This window comes from Pleurodeles waltl, chromosome 6 (genome assembly GCF_031143425.1).
Source record: "Pleurodeles waltl isolate 20211129_DDA chromosome 6, aPleWal1.hap1.20221129, whole genome shotgun sequence".
NCBI classification, from domain to species: domain Eukaryota; kingdom Metazoa; phylum Chordata; class Amphibia; order Caudata; family Salamandridae; genus Pleurodeles; species Pleurodeles waltl.
Window position 1 is genome coordinate 1,644,506,159 of NC_090445.1, and position 19,491 is coordinate 1,644,525,649.

Sequence of the window (19,491 nt, forward strand, 5' to 3'; positions counted from 1 at the left end):
ATTTTTCAACGTAGGACTAGATAGAATAGCTAGTACAGGACAACAGTGACATATATCTATTTCATTGCAGAGATTAAAAATTATCTCATGTCCAACTGCCTGTCCTGAACTTCCAAGACGATCTTGATGACCAGCTACCAACCATCAATCCAGACACCATCCAGCAGATCCTGGGATCGATCCGCTCACCATCTCCAGTTGCAGAGAGGACACACAGCATTGTGGGGTCTCCAGATGACTCACTCAACAGAGCACACATACCACCTGCCAGCTCTCACACAGCCCTGGACCCCCAGACATAGTTTTCCAAAATCAAGTAGCAGGAGTCAAGCGGGAGCTGGCACAAAATGTGCGGGTGGGTATGGAGACCATTGCGGGCAGCTTAGTTGAAGTACATAGGGGCTCAGTCCCAAAAGGGACAACTCTGCTGCCATCAAAGGCATCCACTCCCTGCTGCGCGGTCTCAAGCAGTTCATGGCTGAAATCGCTGGCATCCTTAGACAGAGGCACGAACAAATTCCCTACCACAGTGCAGCCAGCGAGTTTGCTCAATACCATGCAGTCCATGCAGCAGGGTCTGGTATCCATCAAGGAGTACTTGCTGCCTACCACTGTGACGTTGTTGCTGTGTTGAGAAACCATCACTTCCACCTTGCTGCAGTGATGCCTCACATCTTTCCACAGATGGCAGCTACTGTGACATACGATTCCACTTCTTCTGCCCCTGATGTGTGTGTGTGTGCCTCCCTCAACACCAACTCCAACACCATCCCTGTCACAAAGGGCACCTCACAGGGCAGAGGCTGAAGATGTGGAAGGAACATCATTCATTCGTAAGGCAGCCCGGAAGCTACAGTCTGTGTCCCATGGACAGTTTCTCTTGAGCTTTGTGTTCAAGATTGTGCCAGTGTCGCTAAAACAATATATGTCCCCACTACTCTTAGTAATTGTTGGCCAATCAGACCTATGGACTGTCAATGTGCCCCATCTTACCTAATGCAATGTCACCACCTTCTGACTGAACCACTCCTCTTCCACACCTATCTAGTTACATGTTCCCTTACCTCTGTTAACTCATTGTGCATCCAATGAATTGGGATCTCTCATGGGGTGTGCCTCCTGTTCAATGAACTGAATCAATACCTCACAATAGCCAATGAATGTAAATGCACGTTACACATGATCTTTGTCAATCTGTGTCTAAGGTTGAAAGTATTTGAACAGAAAGCATCATGTGATGTTGAAACAATGTGGGGCCTATGTACATAGAAATGGAGCTGTGCAATCCGACAAGTAAAGTAAATATACTGAGGTGTGTCTTACACAAAGTGCAGGGTGGGCACATATGAAATAGAGCAAAGTCAAAGTGTGTGCACACAGTAGCTAATGTGTATGATCTGCAGCCCAGCGCCAGTACTGGCATCCTAACACCATGCTGCAACGTGTGGCATGCCTGCAGGTGATTGTTTCAGCATGTGCAGGAAGGTGTCTTTTTCAGAATGACTATAGTCCCAAATCTATCTTTGCACTCTTCATGTTTATAGGATAATTGGGCCCACATAGTGAAGGCCAATCTGAGAAGCAATAATTGTTTTACTCACAAATGTACCATGCAAACCACAACCCTGAGCTGGTGTCAGTAGATTATCCATTGCCTCAGGTAAACGTGTCATGGTATGGCTAATGCTAAATGTCATGAATTTTGTTTGGGTTTGCCACATCACCGCCCAGTGAATGGCCCTTAACCGCATCACCCTGCTGCAGGGGAGATACACATTAACATTTGCATTGTGGCAGCCACAGTGCCCCATTCACCATTATTACATATGTGTAAAAGATCATCACCTCAGCATTGTCGCAATAAATGATGATATGGTGGTGTCATTGCATTGCACCTTTGCCACCGAGTATCTAACAAAGGGATATGTGTGTCAATGTGTCTGGACCAATCCCACATATACTGACTGTAACTTGATTATGGTCACTGAAAACTATGAGGAGAACTAAGTAATACATGAGCCATTCAAGCCTGGCCTGCGTCATGTAGCATGAGTATATCATCACACCTGACCAAAGAAACAGACATGTCACTGGGTGATGCAAGTCTGTTTGTTACATTTCACCATCTATATGACAATGACATGATGCATATGTAAGAATGTGAAGGCCAGACATGAGTGACCCTGTTCCAAAAGGTTGATGTAAGGCAGTCCATTGCCAAATATTCCATTGACAGTGCCAACGACATACCTTCAAATCACATTGTATATTTACATTAGGATACTTGTGTCAGGATGTGTATCCATCCACAACCAGAGTGCCACATACCTTGCAGAAATTTGTCATCAATAGCTGACTTCACAGTATGAGCAACCTCACAGGAAGCTCAGCACAGGTGATATTGTTGCATATGTCACAAAGTACTGCTGCTCAGGTCAATGGATTGTACCAAACATTTCCTGAATAGACATGCTATTACCTAGACAATAGACATGATGGAGAAGAAGCTGTATGGCACCACACGATTTATTTAACAAAATACTTAAGTCCAATAACACACTAACTATAATACCTAACTAAACTATGCTAACCTAATTAACTTAATCTGCCTCATAACTACAACTATCAGACACTACAATTGAACAGCCCCCTTAATTACATCCATTGACAAAGACACCAGTGACTAAAGCTAAACAGTGACTAAATATACATATACGCTATACAAATAAGAATTGTTTTGCTAAAACATCACCCTCTCCCCCGACTATCACCCTGACGCCCACCAACCCCATACCCCAATAGGTATTTTTAGGCTATGGTCTAAAAATACCTATACTAAACTAACGTACATCTGCTAACTAACTGATAAAACCCCAAACAATAACAATTAACATTTTGAACAGAAGGAAGGAAAAATTGTCCTAATCAATGATCATTTCCTCCTCTGGTTTGCATGTATGTCCTTCACAATACTTAATATTTGTTCCACCTTATGTTCAAGCCAAGCAAGCCTGTATTTTTTATCAGCCAGTTCTGTGCGCAGGTCCTCTATTTAAAGTGGCCAAACATGGTGATGCCCTGGCTGTGATCCTTTAGGTAGTGGCTGTTCATTAGGTGGGAGAGGTGACGAGGATGGCCCTGCTCCTGATGGTCCTCCCACATCTTTAGTTGCTGACCTGCCTTCTGGCGGAACTCACATTTTCGCTTCCTTGTCCCTCTACAGAGAATGCCCTCCACCTCCCTGAGCCCTTTTCTTGGTCGTAGAGGGCCTCTATATTCCTGTTACCCCTGCAGACAGTCTGATGTGGCGATAAAGTTCAGCCCTTCGTGTAAAATTCTTCTTTTTCTGGGGTCATGTTGGAATCTGCATGTCTGTCTATCAAGCAAATGCCAAACAGACCTGCAGTGAAAACCGGCAACTGCAAAGCTCTTACATTGATGTACATATTTAAATGATCGGGTCTTATGTGCAAGGTATTGCCAATTTGGCCCATATTAAACCTTCCTAGAAATGGGACTTATTGAGGGTGTCTCAGCTATCAACTGTGGACCAATATAAAAGCACTGTCATTTATCATCTCCTCAAGAGCATGACACAATTGACAACTATTATCAGAACACATCACCCATGTGCCCATGGTATATTATACTCATCATGTGGGCTACCCATGTGTCCATGGTATGGTATACTCATCATGTGGGCTAGCTCTTCTTTGACCCTCATTCCTGCAACATAGGCCCAACATAGACCCATGCTCATATTGCATGTAGAAATTCCATATGAGCAAAAAGCTCTATAAACAGGTAGACTTACAACAGTTTGTGCCTGCTCTGGCAGGGATCTTGTCTGAACACTTACTACATGGAAAAGGTCAGTCAAACATATTTTATGGGAGATTGATGGGAACACAAGTCAAACATGTCACACAGAGGAGGGTGACATATTCCAATTATCACACCAGGTTCCTTGAGTCATAGCTGATGGGAGAATCCAAGAGTACCTTCATCCCTAGCACTATGTATAGCATAGTTTTCATATTGGTCCTAAGCATATTCATTTCATGTAGCACTACAACACTCAGCGCCACCATCTCATTTGTGGGGGCCCACTATACAGCAGCATCTGTGTAGTAACTAAAGCATCAAACATCTAATCATGTACATAGACGATGTGTACCATGTGGGGCACACTGTGCAGTCACATATTTAGCAAACGACACATGAACTTAGCCCAAATGTATGTCTGATTGCAAAAACATGTACGTTTACCAACAGTCAACACAATTCTTGGTACTCTTGTAACATTGACCAATATTTACCAGTCTCTACCGGTACATGTGGACACCAGTGCATTTTGTACTAGTGATCCACAGCTCAAACACACGTGCAATAAATCAGTCCACATCCATGTTTTGCATATGAGGACTGTAATGGCATACATCCAAATGTTCAAGACCATCACAGCTGACTATGCCACATTTCACACCATACTGTCACCACAGAAGATGTAAAGTATTGTGACGCTTGCAGTATCGGGGTAGGCAAAAGTGGAGACTTCTCCAATAGTGTAGGGATGTGGACCACCTGCAAAAATGAGAGTGAGACATTCCATTGTGGATGTTGATCAGTTAACTGTATGGTAACATATTGCACATCACACATATTTACATGAAGTACATAGGGGACTTTGGAAGAAGATAACCCAAAAAAGGCTAAATGAGATGTATATTAGACAAAAATTTCAAAGGTCAGCTTTGCATGGTAACGTGTGCAGGGACGTTACATATGTGTTTCAGTCACAAAAGTACAGAGTTTTGCAGAGGTCTCATCAGTGCATCATTTAGTAAACTTGGACAGTAGTAATGTCACCCAACACATACAGGACTCAAGGGACACACTCAGGCATATTTACTTGACTCCTGTATCAGTTCCATCATCATATGTGCAAGATTATGCAGCATACAACCTATGCCAATTTCTTACGGATCCAGGACATATCATCCAGTACTATACACCCATGCCACAGTTGTTCCAAGATTTCCACACATCATCTCAGTGTAAAAGAGATCTGACATACCATAATGAGGAAAAGCTGAGTTCTTAGCTATATTCCTACAGCATGTTGCTTCACAGGCCATTTCATGGTTGCATATGTACAGAATTCACCCCACACACAAGGAAGCCCAGATGCTTATTGTTAGACCTGGAATCATTAGCATGGTCTCCCCTAACTTTTTGCCTCTGTTTCCCATGTTGTTGATGTATCCTAGACTCTGTTTTTGCTGTTTCTGTTACTCTGGGCACTTTACCACTGCTATCCAGTGCTAAAGTGCAAGTGCTCCTAAGTGAAATGTATGTGTAACTGACTTTTCAAGATTAGCATGTTTGATTTACTAGTAAGTCCCTAGTACAGTGCACTAGAGGTGCCCAGGACCTGTAAATCAAATGCTACTAGTAGGCCTGCAGCACTGGTTGTGCCACCCACATTAGTAGCCCTGTAAACATGGCTCAGACCTGCCACTGCAGTGTCTGTGTGTGGAGTTTTAAACTGCCAGTTTGACTTGTCAAGTGTACCCACTTGCCAGGCAACAACCTTTCCTTTTTGTACATGTAAGGCACCCCTAAGGAAGGCCCTAGGTAACCCCATGGGCAGGGTGCAGTGTATGTTAAAGGTTTGACATGTACTTATGTGTTTTACATGTCCTGACAGTGAAATACTGCCAAATTGGGTTTTCACAGTTGCAAGACCCATCTCTCTAAGAGGTTAATATGAGGGCTGCCTTTAAACGTTATTAAAGTACAGATTCTCTTTGAGAGCAGATGAAAATATGAAGTTTAGGGTTCCTGAGCTCACAATTTAAAAATACATCTTACAGTAGAGTTTGTTTTTAAATTGTGTGTTTGAAAATGCCACTTTTAGAAAGTAGGCATTTTCTTGCTTAAACCATTCTGTGACTCTGTGTGTTTTGTGGATTACCTGTCTGGGTTAGTTTGACAGCTGGGCTTCTTGCATCTCTCTCTAGACAGTGACACAAAGGGGGCTGGGGTGTAGCCCGCATATCCTGATGAGCCATCTTTGCTGGAAGGGAAGGGGGAGTGGTCATTCACACCTAGCTGGGCTGTGCCTGCCTCACACAATGCAGTTTTCAACTCCCCCGTGGGTGTCTGGGACCTGGACTGGGCAAGACAGGATCTCACAAACAAGAGAGAGACTTTCCTTTGAAGTAGGCCTACTTCAAAGGCAGAAAGGGGTATAAGAAGTGCCCCCAAAACCCCTGAAAATTAGATCACTTCTGGAATCAAGAGGAACCTCTGCCAAGGAGAAGAGCTGAAGAGATGGGGAGAAGTGCTGCCCTTCCTGTGACTGTGCTCTGTGGAACTATCCTGCAGTTGCTGCTTCTGCCTGTGAAAGGGAACAAAGACTGGACTTTGTTGTGCATTCCTGCTTGAGAAGAATCTCCAAGGGCTTGGGCCACGCTTGCCCCCTGTTCTGAAGTCTCAGGGCCATTAAAGACTTCCCCTACCAGCATCTGGACCCTCTGCTGAGACTCCTGCCCTAACAAGGGGTGCCCTATCCAGTCCCTGGGTCCTTGAAAGGAGAAGCTGATGAAAGTCCAAGAAAACCAACTTCGGACAACTCCGGACTGAATCATGTGACACCACTGCAGGCCCACCGAAGTCTGCAACTCCGTGGAAGTTGCCGCACCATGTCTTGATCTACTCTGCCCGAAGTCTGTGGATTCAATGCTTCGCACCGACGCCTCTTCACCTCCACCACTCCGGAGCATGGACTGACGCCTGTTTGTGATGCCTCCGCTCCTTCGCCCCACAGCACCAGAACCGCCGCCACCTCCGATTTAGCAACGCTGCGATCCCCGACTTCGTGCACCGACTTGTTCTCACAGTTTACTAAGGTACTGCATGACTCAGTACCCGGCACCATTGGCGTCAGATTGTTGGGAACGATTCCGTCACAATGCTGTGTTATCACTGCATCAAAGCATTTTGTGTTTCTAAGTGCTATTTTTGAGTTTCATTTTTAAAAATTCAGAACTTGACATATCTATATTACTGTGTGTGTTGGTACAAATACTTTACACCTGGTCTCTGATGTTAAACCAACCATATAAATCCCCCCACCTCATCTGCTCCAAAATGAGAGGGCATATCCTTCCCTGACACTCTACCTTCCCACAGCACCTTATCCTCCCAAAAACAAAACAAACGTTACTCTAACCCCAACTGATCCAACTACTAAACTACCGCAAGTACAAACACCCCATAATACAATGACCACAAAGTAGACAAAACGATTACTACACACACCAAATGGACACAAGGAACAATACAGGGACACAACACAGCACAACACACCACTCCAAATGCACTATAAAACTCTCCACAAAACTCTCACAACCTCCCTCCAAGACAGATAAAAAGGACTGTGATCAGAAAATGAAAGCAAAAGTAAGTCAGGAGGTCTTGTTTGGCATCAGGGCAGATCTGTTAACTAATTTTTTGTGCACATGCTGCACGTTTTTGAAAATGTGTTTCTTTTTTCTTGATGCAAAGCTCAAATGTGTCATTTTCACATGAAGTCACAATATCAAAACATGAAGTAGTACATATGCGTTGCATGGTATGCGTCATATTTTTCACACGCAATGTGTGAAAAAAGCACGCAGATGATCAATGTGTCATTTTTGGCTATTTATGTGTGTAAAGTGTGTTTGCAGATGTATGGTGTCATGTAGTACACAGGTTCACTATTTCCATGCCTTGTGGATGTTTGTTCTGCATATGAAAGTTTGTAAGGCACACACTCCTCTATACAAGTGTGCAATCTCTGTATAAACTGTTTCAGGGGTTATGATACATGCCTTACAGGGATATGTACATGTCAAGGCTACATTCTGTTAAGGTATTATACATGTGATATTCATTTAATGTGCAGACATTGTGTGGGCCAGTTGAGTAGAGGAGTGTTTTACATGTCCTTCAAAATGTGTGAATTTCATATGTGTACTCCAACACAGCTGCAGCCAACATCCTTTGTCAGATGCACAGTGAGTGTGGATAGAATTTATGATCAGTTCTAACTGATAAGAATGCAACATGCCAGTGGTTATATGTCTGAGTCCCATGTTACATATCCATTTTTTGTGGATTTGGCACATTACATACACTTACACACATGCAAGATAACTGACAAGTGTAAAAGGGATATACATTGAGGTGCAATTTCCTCTGTATTTCAGTCTCTATATGTTATACATGTGGTTGCAACTGAGAGGTGCATTGGTGGTTGTAACCTGTGATGGTGTCAGTCAGACATGGATTTGTCACATAGCTCACAGTGAACCATTGATGCAGGCACTGATTACTGCTGTCCTACCTTTGACTAACCTATGGATGACATACATCACTTAAATTTTAATTTTCTCTGCTGTCATGTTTTATTCTGACAAGCTTGTGTGATATGAGGGTAGCTAGGTGATAACTATTTTCAAATGGTAGTGCATTCATTTAACTTGCACATTCCTTCCTCAGTGCAGTTTCTGTGTATGTGGGGACTTCTAGAGTGTGTGAGTCCTTGTCTACCAACATTTGCAGGCTACTCATTGTATAAGATGTATGCATGATTTACTGTTGGCTGTTGCATACTTATGTCTAATATTACTCCAAGACAATTGTGAAGAAAAGTGATTTATTTACAGCAATGGTGCATAGTGGATATATGTTGTCAGATGTCAAGAAAATAAATGTTTGTCTAATACTGCTCTTCTGCGTGCCCCAGAAACAGTACTAGGCAGTCCTCTTTCATGTGGTGAGGCATCATTGTCCTCATCCTCGTCCCTGGGGACCTCCACCTGTTCTGTCAAGGGGACATTGGTCCTCACACATATATTGTGCAATATGGCACACACAACTATGATTTTGCACACAAGTGGTGTTGAGTGCAACGGTTTGCCTCCAGATAACTCAAGGCATCTGAAGCGGCCCTTTGGTATGCCAAATGTCCTCTCCACCATGTTCCTGGCCTTTTGTGTGCCTCATTACATGCCTTCTCAGAGTCTGTTTGTTGGTTGGCAAATGGGGTCATCACCCACAGTTGGTTGTCATATTCCTGGTCTGCTGCAGTGGGAGAGGAGAAACAGTGTTAGGCTTTTATTTGTACCAAATAACCTACCAAAGAGCCATGTTGTGGGAGTTTGATCCCTTTATGTGTGTTTTGTGCCATGTGACAGGTGTCATGCCTTGTGTGTAGCATGCAAAGCACGCCCACCCACCCTTGGGCATGGTACTCTTCCCCTGCCCAAATGGCTAGTTTCCATGTTTCCCGACTCACTTGCATGTATGTGTGTGTGCATCATGCAAAGTGTGGCATAGTAGCTGGGATGTATTGGCATGTTTGTCGTTTTTGGGGTAGTCTTTGTGACATAGGATGTGACAGGAGTTGTCTTGAAACCCCACTCAACACCACTGGGACATATCAGCGGTGTGCCATGACTCCTAGATATGGAGCTATGCTGTCCCCAGCCACTGTTCTAACACTTGTTTAGCTGCCAAGTTGCAACATGAGCACTCTGGCACATCGGTTCTATGATGCCTCCATTTCAGGGGTAATTGCTTATGGGTATGTATGTTTCCTTTTCTGCACATGATGTATCAATGTAGTAAATTTGCTATTACTGTGTGTGCTATAGACAGCTGCACACATTGGGAAATCAAAAACAATTGAACTGTGGAGTGTTTCTCCTTTTTGCACAATACTATTTGCACGCATATGGTGGTTTTAAGATGTGGCCTTAACTCTGGTGTACATATTGCTGTATGTGTGCCAATGCCAATATGCAATATATTATGTTGGGGCACAGCCACATCATGAGCCAATGTAAGACCCTTTCACACTCAGGAATGCATGTGATATGATATGTTGATACAACTGCTTAGAAAGCCTAAGGGGTTTCTGAACACCACCTTGTGAATGCACAGCAGGCACTGCTGTACAGGATCATCATTGACAATTACACTCAAGTGGCACTAAGGGCTTGTACAGTGGTTCATTGTGTTGGAGGTGTGTATTGGAAGTTTACTGTGATGCTGATTGTTGATCCATGTGTCTCTGTCCATGTGTGGGGATAGTTTGCACCACGTGTTTTGTGTGTTGTATGTGTTAATTGATAGCTGTTTACTTACTCACTAGTAGGCATTGCCACATTGTCCATCCTGGAAGTGTTGGTGATGATGGAATGCTGGAAGATGTAGGCATCATGCACACTTTCAGGGTACTTGGCCAGTATATTTGTGAATAGTCCCTTTTGGTCCACAATGGCCTGCATGTTGATAGAAAGTGTGTGCTTCCTGTTCCTGTACATGTATTTGGCTTCGACAGGAGTGGCAAGTAGCACATGTGTGCAGTCCATGGCACCCAGGACATGTGGGAAGCCAGCAAATGCATAAAATCCCTATTTAGTTTCCTGCTGCTGTTGCTGGGTTTTGGGAACAGGATATGGCGAGAAGTGTGTCGGATGATGGTATCCAACACACTTGGCAGTAGGGCTGAGAGGGAGGGCTGGGATAATACGCCCATTTCTGCCACAGTTGACTGGAAAGTGCCAGAGGTCAGCATGTACGGCACAGCTAGGAGCTTGGTCATGGGTGGTATGTTGGTTGACCTAATCATCCTGGGTGTAATTGCTAGTGCAATGTCATGAAGCAGCTGCATGATGGACTCTGGCTTCAGCCGGTAGTATCTGATGACATGTTTCTCTCTTTGGCCAAGGATGGATATCCGTTGTCAAAAGATTTGCTCTCTCTTCCTGCACTGCCTTTGTGGTTGGTGTAGTGGTGATGGGGGGGTCCTGCGACAAGGCTGGCAGTGCTTGCCGTCATCACTGTCTTCTTCTCCTCCTGCCCAGCTGGAGCAGTAACAGGTCCATGTTTCTCTGGTGGTTGCCAGAGTGCTTAACATGTTTATACCTGTGCCTTTGCACGAATTTAATGTCTGGTCTGAGCAGGCATTATATTTTCGGTGCTAATGGGTATTATGATGTTTTTCAGATCCATGCGTAATTTTTCAGTAGGCTTGTAAATATGGCGTTAGGTGACTAGTGCCATTTTTTAGTAGGGAATGCCAACCTTGCATACGATTTTCATTAAACTGGGCAGGGTTATGTAGCGCTAGTGAAAAAAGGTGCAAGGCGCAGAAAAGTAGCACTAGATAGATCGAGTGCCACTTTGTAAACAAGGTGCTAATTTCTTGGCACTGTTGCACTAAAAATTGTGGCGCTAATGCAGCACAAACACCTTGTAAATCTGGGCTTTAGTATTTGAATTGGCTCTTGGTAGCTCTGAATGTGCCTGCTACGGAGATATGGGTAGAGCAAGCTGGTAACAGGGCTCAATCTGAGAAAAATAGTTGTTCCTGCTGTTGGGATGCTAATGTTTCTTTCCCGCATGCTGCACCCTGGGTGAAAACAAAAAGAGATTGTGGATGCAGGGGTAGCTTATGTAGTTGACAGCATTTTTGGTAGATCAAATTGTGGTACAGGAAGGGATTGTGGCATTGTAGTAGCTCCTGCAGCCAGAGGCTCCCTCAGAGAGCTTTGGGAGAGCCAGACATAAGACTGCAGACTTAGGAACAGTTCTTATTAAGAAATAAGGTATCTGCTGCACTCCAGATGGCTGGGATGCTCCAAGGGCCACAGAGTTAGTGGTGAAAAAGCCACAGATAGAGCTAACATGACATGTTGCACAAAGAGGAGGAACATAAGATACACACCTCTGAAACACATACACTTGCATGGACTACTTCAAGTAAAAGTACAAAGTAGTTCCAACAACACACTGGCAGGTGAAGAATAACAAATAAAAATAGAACTAAAATTACAGCGCGATCAGCAGAAGGAAAGCAACCATGCTAAAGCAATTGGTACTTGGTCCATGCTCCAGCCAAAATAGGAAGTGAATTAGAATGTAGAAGGCAGCAAATAAGAGTGACAATGAAACCAATAAATGGTAAGCAATGGGTGGGGCTGCAAGCCTCTTGTTTTATACATTATCTTTTCCAAGCAATAGCACATGCAGCACATGTACTGTCACAGCCAAGATCTAAAACATATACAATTTACTTAAATCCAATCAGCAGAACTAGAATTACGATTTTTAAAACATTTTAGAAAAATCTAGTGCCTAAATTATCAAAGCACCATCCGGAGGTATCTGGTTGCACAAGACAAGGTCAAAGTCAAAAGTTATCGGCAACTGCGATAGAGTGCAGGTCAGATACAAGTGGTGGATTGAGCCCATTCTTGGTTTACTTTCAGACTTGAAAAAATTGTTGAAGAAAAGTTCTTAAGAAGGTGGAGTTCAATGGGGCAAAGAAGCAGGCTATGTATGAGGATGCTCATTGGTGCCAGGGAGTCATTGGACAAAGCCTTAGTGAAACCATTGACAATTGCAGGAAAGGTTATGGACTGGATTTCTAGGCAGAGAAGGTCTTTGTTGTGAAGGGGAGTAGGACTTTGTAAATCCTGGTAAAAGTTTGTACCTTAGGACTAAGATGTTTTTCTGGAGCTTGGATGACCCAGCAGGACAAGGCTCCATGCTGTAGCTGAATAGGCTTCAACCTTGCTGGATACCATCATTGGTAGGTCCCACTAAAGAGTATTTTCTGCAGAAGAGAAGAACGTAGCTGGATTTACTTTGACATCAAGCCAACCAACCATGCTCTGTAAGCAGATTGTCAGTACCTGCAGTGATTAATTTGCAAAACAGCAAGTGCCAGGGCCCTCATCAGGAGGACACAGCAGCTTGCAACAGCTATTGCCCCTGTCATCCCTGCAGGTTACAGTGCCAAACAACTACTAGCCATCACAATTCATACTATTCAAGGCCCCCAAAAGCTATGAGAATGGCTTAGCTGACACGTATTAGTGATCATTAAACAGCTGTTGTTGTGCTCATACCCAAATTGGCAGACAGAGTAAACATGTGGCAGACTGTCACAAGCACCAGTGCTATTAATTAAGCATGCTGCAGAGCACCAGAAACCACTGGCTCAAATTAGGCACTCGCTATTGATCCTTCACTGGTTCTCTAGGCAGGATTTCTTGAAAAATCTTCTAAGTCTCAGGGTTTAGGGTTAAGCAGAAGCAGTACCACCAAACCACTTCCAAAGTCCAGGACCTGGGGGGCACCCCTTAGGGGGTTAGGACTCACTCCAGCAGAGGCCAGTAGTAGGGTTCAGGGCCACAGGAGCTAGTTATGTCCATGTAACTCACACAGGAGGCCAGCAAACTAGTATTAGGAGTTACCCTGGTGTTCTGGGTTCAAGGAGTAGGTCTAGTTATCCTCCTTCAGGTAGGCAGGGCAATAAGCCTGTCCTTTTAGCACAGGGCTGCGGAGCAGTCCATCTGGCCGCAGGGCAGTCCTTCTTCTGAATTTTCCACAGGTCCAAGAGTATACTGAATAGTGGTTTTGAGGGTGCAATATTCATACCACCCTTTGTGTCTGGGGGGACATCCTGTCCTACCCCATGTCTGTTTCTGGAAAGTTCTTCCCTTCCTCTGTTAAGGCTCCAAAGTGGGGTGACGATAGGCTGATCTCACAGTCCTTTTTGTGTGCTAGAGGCAAGCCATTTGAAGTGGAGGTGGGGCAGGGAACTACTCCATCCCAGCCATCCTGACAGGATGGCCCACCTTATCCACACATAGGGCCTTATTACGACCTTGACGGAGGGGTTTCCTCCATCACAAATGTGACGGATATCCTGTCCTTCGTATTACGATCGCCATTGAATATAATGGGATCGTAATACGACGAACCGGATATCTGTCACATTTGTGATGGAGGAAAACCCTTTCGTCAAGGTTGTAATAAGACCCACAGGCCCTCATTACAACCCTGGTGGTAAACCCCACTTACCGCCATGCTGTCAGCACCAGGACAGTGCGCGCTCTATGGGTGACGAGAATGCAAAAACCCAACACTCTCAAGATAATGTAATTCATGCATTGTACTGATATGTTATTGTTTAACCTTTTGCATTGCAGAATTCAATCCAGAAGATTCATTCTTTAGGTGCTTATAAATACTGTTCATTTGCAATGTATTGCTGCAGGCTTTCAGAGTGAGTAAGGGTGTGGTCCCTTTCCAGGGCCTTCTAGAAGCTTTCCCTGCAGCATGCCTGGGTGTGGTTGTGGGCTGGGCCAAAACTCTATAAAAGGGAGCCAGCCCAGCTCCACGTGCTCATTATTCAGAGGTCCCGGTGCAGAGCAGCAGTAACTTCCTGAGCTCCTGTTCCGGTGGCCTACCTTGACCTTCCAGCCCTCTGCGCTTCATACTACAGTGGTGATCCTTAGTCAGGGCGGTAAGACGGAGGTTGGGCTGGGCCCCCGACCCCGTAATCGAAGACGCTTGAATTCTTGGGCCTAATTCTTCATGTTAAAACAATTTGCTCTTACGCGTGTAATTGTGCATTTTAGACTTTTCATGGCATTTGCATGCTCGCATTCGAATCGGCAAGACGTGTGATTCTTTCCTTGTGATTAATTCATGATATTCATTGTGCACTACCATTCCTTGACAGTTACATGGTGGCCATCGAATCGGCAAGACGCGCAATTCATTTCCTAGTGGTTTAATCCTTGATGTTCATAGTACGCTACCATTTCCTTGGCAGTTTCATGGTGGCATTCGAATCGGCAACACGCGCGGTTCTTTCCTTGTGTGTATTTCTTGATATTCATTGTACGCTACCATTTCCTTGGCAGTTTCATGGTGGCATTCGAATCGGCAACACATGCGATTCTTTCCTTGTGTGTAATTCTTGATATTCATTGTACGCTACCATTCCTTGGCAGTTTAATGGTGGCATTCAAACCGGCAAGAAGCGCGATTCTTTCCTTGTGGTTAATTCATGATATTCATTGTACGCTACCATTTCTTGGCAGTTTCATGGTGGCGTTTGAATCGGCAAGACGCGTGATTCGCTTCCTAGTGACTTAACCTTTGATTTTCATTGCGTGCTACCATTCCTTGACAGCTACAACACATGCGATTCTTTCCTTGTGTGTAATTCTTGATATTCATTGTACGCTACCATTCCTTGGCAGTTTAATGGTGGCATTCGAATCAGCAAGACGCACGATTCCTTCCTCGTGTTTAAGTCATGTTATTCATAGTGCGCTACCATTTTTTGGCAGTTACATGGTGGCACTCGAATCGGCAAGACGCGCAATTCTTTCCTCGTGCTTAATTAATGTTATTTACTGTGCGCTACCATTCTAAGGCATTTTCTTGGTAGTATTCGAGTTAACAAGTCGCGTGATTTATTCCATGAATCTACGTTGTGTTATTTCATGGTGCACAATCCTTCTATGGTGTTTAATACTTAAAAAACCTGCAATGTGCGCAATTCACTTTCCAATGTTTTGAGAGAACACAAAAAGACCAGAGCTCAAGATGTAATGCTGTGTGTTCCTTATATGTATTCTTAAAAATAAGATTCATATGATGGTTCAGAAATTACTCAGATTGTTTCATGATTCTCATGCTAAAGAAAGTACTTGAATCTGAAAGTTTTATCTAACTTCTCTTGTTTCCCCCACAGGTATTCAGTCATCTAAAAGCCTAGTCATTTTAAGACTATTCTAAGGTTGTTCATATTTTTTCAGAATGACGATGCTTAGAGTCATAGCATAGTACTGATTTCATGAGATGTAATTTTGATGTTGTGTGTTTTAACCTTTTGCTTCCTGCAGGTCTCCTTCCCAGCTGGTCCCTTCCTAATTCCCTTATCCCCACTTGGACTCTGTTAGACTCTGTGACAAATCTAATCAGAGTATTGGAGCTGTCTTGTGGTGGAAGTGTTGGGAACGTGCACAGACCCCGAAGATCTGGTGACTCTGACACGTGCAGAAGACCGCCAACATACCGCTGCGGCCGCGGAATTCAGATACAGGTGTTACGACCCACAGCTCGGAATCCACCACAATACAGACACCCAAACAAGTCCGCCACATCAAAGGTCAGTGACAAACTGGCTATAACAAAACCGACACTGTCACGCCAACAAGAATATGCGCACACTATCACGACCCACGAATCAATGCGGCGGACTTTCAACCGCGGTAAACCATTGGCGGTGCACACCGCCGCGCACAAAATACACACACACTTACAAAACTCCACCACATTGGACAATTCGAAATACACACACCTGATACACATACACACACCACACCCACACACGCACAACACTATAAAACACACACCCACATTACCCACAAACCCTTACAATCAGAAATGTAAAGCAGGCGAGAGATATACTCTACCTTAAACAACAGCAGCATCCACAGACACACAACACCATAACTTACACAACATCCACACACCATAAACAACACACACCAACACATCCCCTCACACATCACAACAGACACCACCTCACACATCACCCACACCACATCATGGCACCTCAAGGACTCCCCAGGTTCTCTGAGGAGGAGCTAAGGGTCATGGTGGAGGAAATCATCCAGGTAGAGCCACAGCTATTCGGATCACAGGTGCAGCAGACATCCATTGAAAGGAAGATGGAGCTATGGCGCAGAATTGTCGACAGGGTCAACGCAGTGGGACAGCATCCAAGAACACGGATGACATCCGAAGAGGTGGAACGACCTACGGGGGAAGGTGTGTTCCATGGTCTCCAGACACCCGGTTGCAGTACAGAGGACTGGAGGTGGACCCCCACCTCCTCCCCCACAACTAACAACATGGGAGGAGCAAGTCTTGGCAATTCTGCATCCTGAGGGCCTTGCAGGAGTAGCAGGAGGACTGGACTCTGGTAAGGCAAATCTTTACTACTTTATCCCCCACCCTACCTGCATGCCAAACACATACCCCACCCTTACCCTCACACCCATCACCCCAACAACCCACAGATACCCCACCAACACAACCCACACATCCCAAAAACAAGCCCTGCATGTAACACCAATGCATGGACACCCATCACCAAAGCATGTCCAGTACAAATACCCACATAGACCCCAAACCAACTATCACACAAGGACCAAGCCAAGAATGCAAGCAGTGGAGTAGAGGGTCACTCACCCATTGCACACAATGGCAATAAATGTGCTTTTACACCCCTACAGGACCCCTAGCCAACGTCATCGGACAGGAGGTGCTAGACATATCCAGTCTCCCTACAGAAGAGGCCCACAGTGATGACAGCAGCTCTGCACAACTGGATCAAGATGACCAGCCCGGCCCATCAGGGACCTCGGGACAGTCGGTTCCCCTGACAAAGTCACAAGCCACCACAGAGCCTCCCCCCTCAGGAAACACCAGCACAGCACCCACCCAGAGGGCCCATACCTCTGTCCCCAGGACACGTCAATCAGCAGTGTGTCCACCACTACAGGGAACCGAGGCAACCCCACTAACACAGGACGATCAGGGACCTGGGGGTAGTGGCAGTGGGCACACGGTTCAGGGGACAGAGGCACAGGACAAAAGTGAAGCTGGGAGGACTGCTGTGCGACAGGGGGAGGACAGGCCCAGGGAACCCACTTTCCACGAGGCCCTCTCCAACATCATGGGAGCTTACCATCATTCCCAGGAGACAATGGCAACGGTACTGGCCAAGTTTCAGGAGACCCAGCGGCTGCAGGAGGAACACTACCTTGGGATCAGGGAGGACTTGATGTCCATTAACAATACCCTAGTCACCATTGCAGGGGTGCTGAAAGACCTTGTCAACACCAGGAGGGACACAGTGGCACAACAAAGGGCCCCTGACACTAGCCTGGACGATGAACAGCCCTCCACCTCCGCAGGCGCTAGTGGACAGGAGGCATCGCCACTGGAACACGACACCAGCACCCCACACCCTGCAGATGGAGAACCACCCCGCAAACGGTCCCTGAGATCCTGGAACAAGACAGAGAACATTGCCAAGACCCCCGCCAGGAAATGAGACCCCACTGAATGTCACCCTTCTGTCCCACTTTGTCACCCTGTCCATCCTTCAACTGCCATTGCTCCACTTCCTATGCCCCTTTGGACAATGCACCTGTGAAACAAATAGACTGGACTCTGACATGGACATTCCTCTACCATCTCCTCCAGCCCATATTACAACCCCCTCCACTTATTAGCACAGAAATAAACACACTTCAATCACAAAACAATCTGGAGTCAGTCTGTGCTTTCACAAATGTGTAATTGCAATATCAATGGAATATAGCAATGTCAATTTACTTGTGCACATACCAATGTAACACAGATGTAGGCCAGGAGGAAACATAGCAGAGGGCACAAAGTGGGAGCCACATCTGTGAAATGGAAAGGCAAAGTGACAAGTCAGGGTCCATACACTGAGTGAAAATGACTTATGCTAGCTCAAACAGTAGTATGAGATGTGGGAGGCAGTGACATCTTCTTACCTGTGTCTCACTGGAAGTATTGCATGATGATGTTGTTTCGGTTGTTGATATCCTCTTCTTCTCCCTCCTCATCTTCACTGTCCACAGGCTCCACAGATGGCACAAGACCACCATCTAGCCCATCTTCCTGCAGAAAAGGCACCTGCCGTCTCAAAGCCAGGTTGTGCAGCATACAGCAGGCCACGATGATCTGGCACACCTTCTTTGGTGAGTAGTATAGGGAACCACCTGTCATATGGAGGCACCGGAATCTGGCCTTCAGGAGGCCGAAGGTGCGTTCGATCACCCTCCTAGTTCGCCCATGTGCCTCATTGTAGCGTTCCTCTGCCCTTGTCCTTGGATTCCTCACTGGGATCAGTTGCCATGACAGGTTGGGGTAACCAGAGTCACCTGCAAATATCAAGGGACAACTGTTAGACACAGACTAACCCATAGGGACATCCCCAGACCCAGACACCCCTTCACACTGTATTGGGTCCTTGGCCTCACCTATTAGCCACAAACGGTGCCTCTGGAGTTGCCCCATCACATAAGGGATGCTGCTATTCCTCAAAATGTAAGCGTCATGCACTGAGCCAGGAAACTTGGCATTCACATGGGGGATGTACTGGTCTGCCAAACCAACCATCTGCACATTCATTGAATGGTAGCTCTTCCGGTTTCTGTACACCTGTTCACTCCTGCGTGGGGGTACTAATGCCACATGTGTCCCATCAATGGCACCAATGATGTTGGGGATCTGTCCCAGGGCACAGAAGTCACCTTTCACTGTGGGCAAATCCTCCGCCTGAGGGAACACAATGTAGCTGCGCAAGTGTTTCAGCAGAGCAGACAACACTCTGGACAACACGTTAGAGAACATTGGCTGGGACATCCCTGATGCAATGGCCACTGTTGTTTGAAAGGAACCACTTGCCAGGAAATGGAGTACTGACAGGACTTGCACTAAAAAGGGGTATCCCTGTGGGATGGCGGATAGCTGACATCTGGTCTGGCTCCAACTGGGCACACAGATTGTTGCACGATCAAGTCT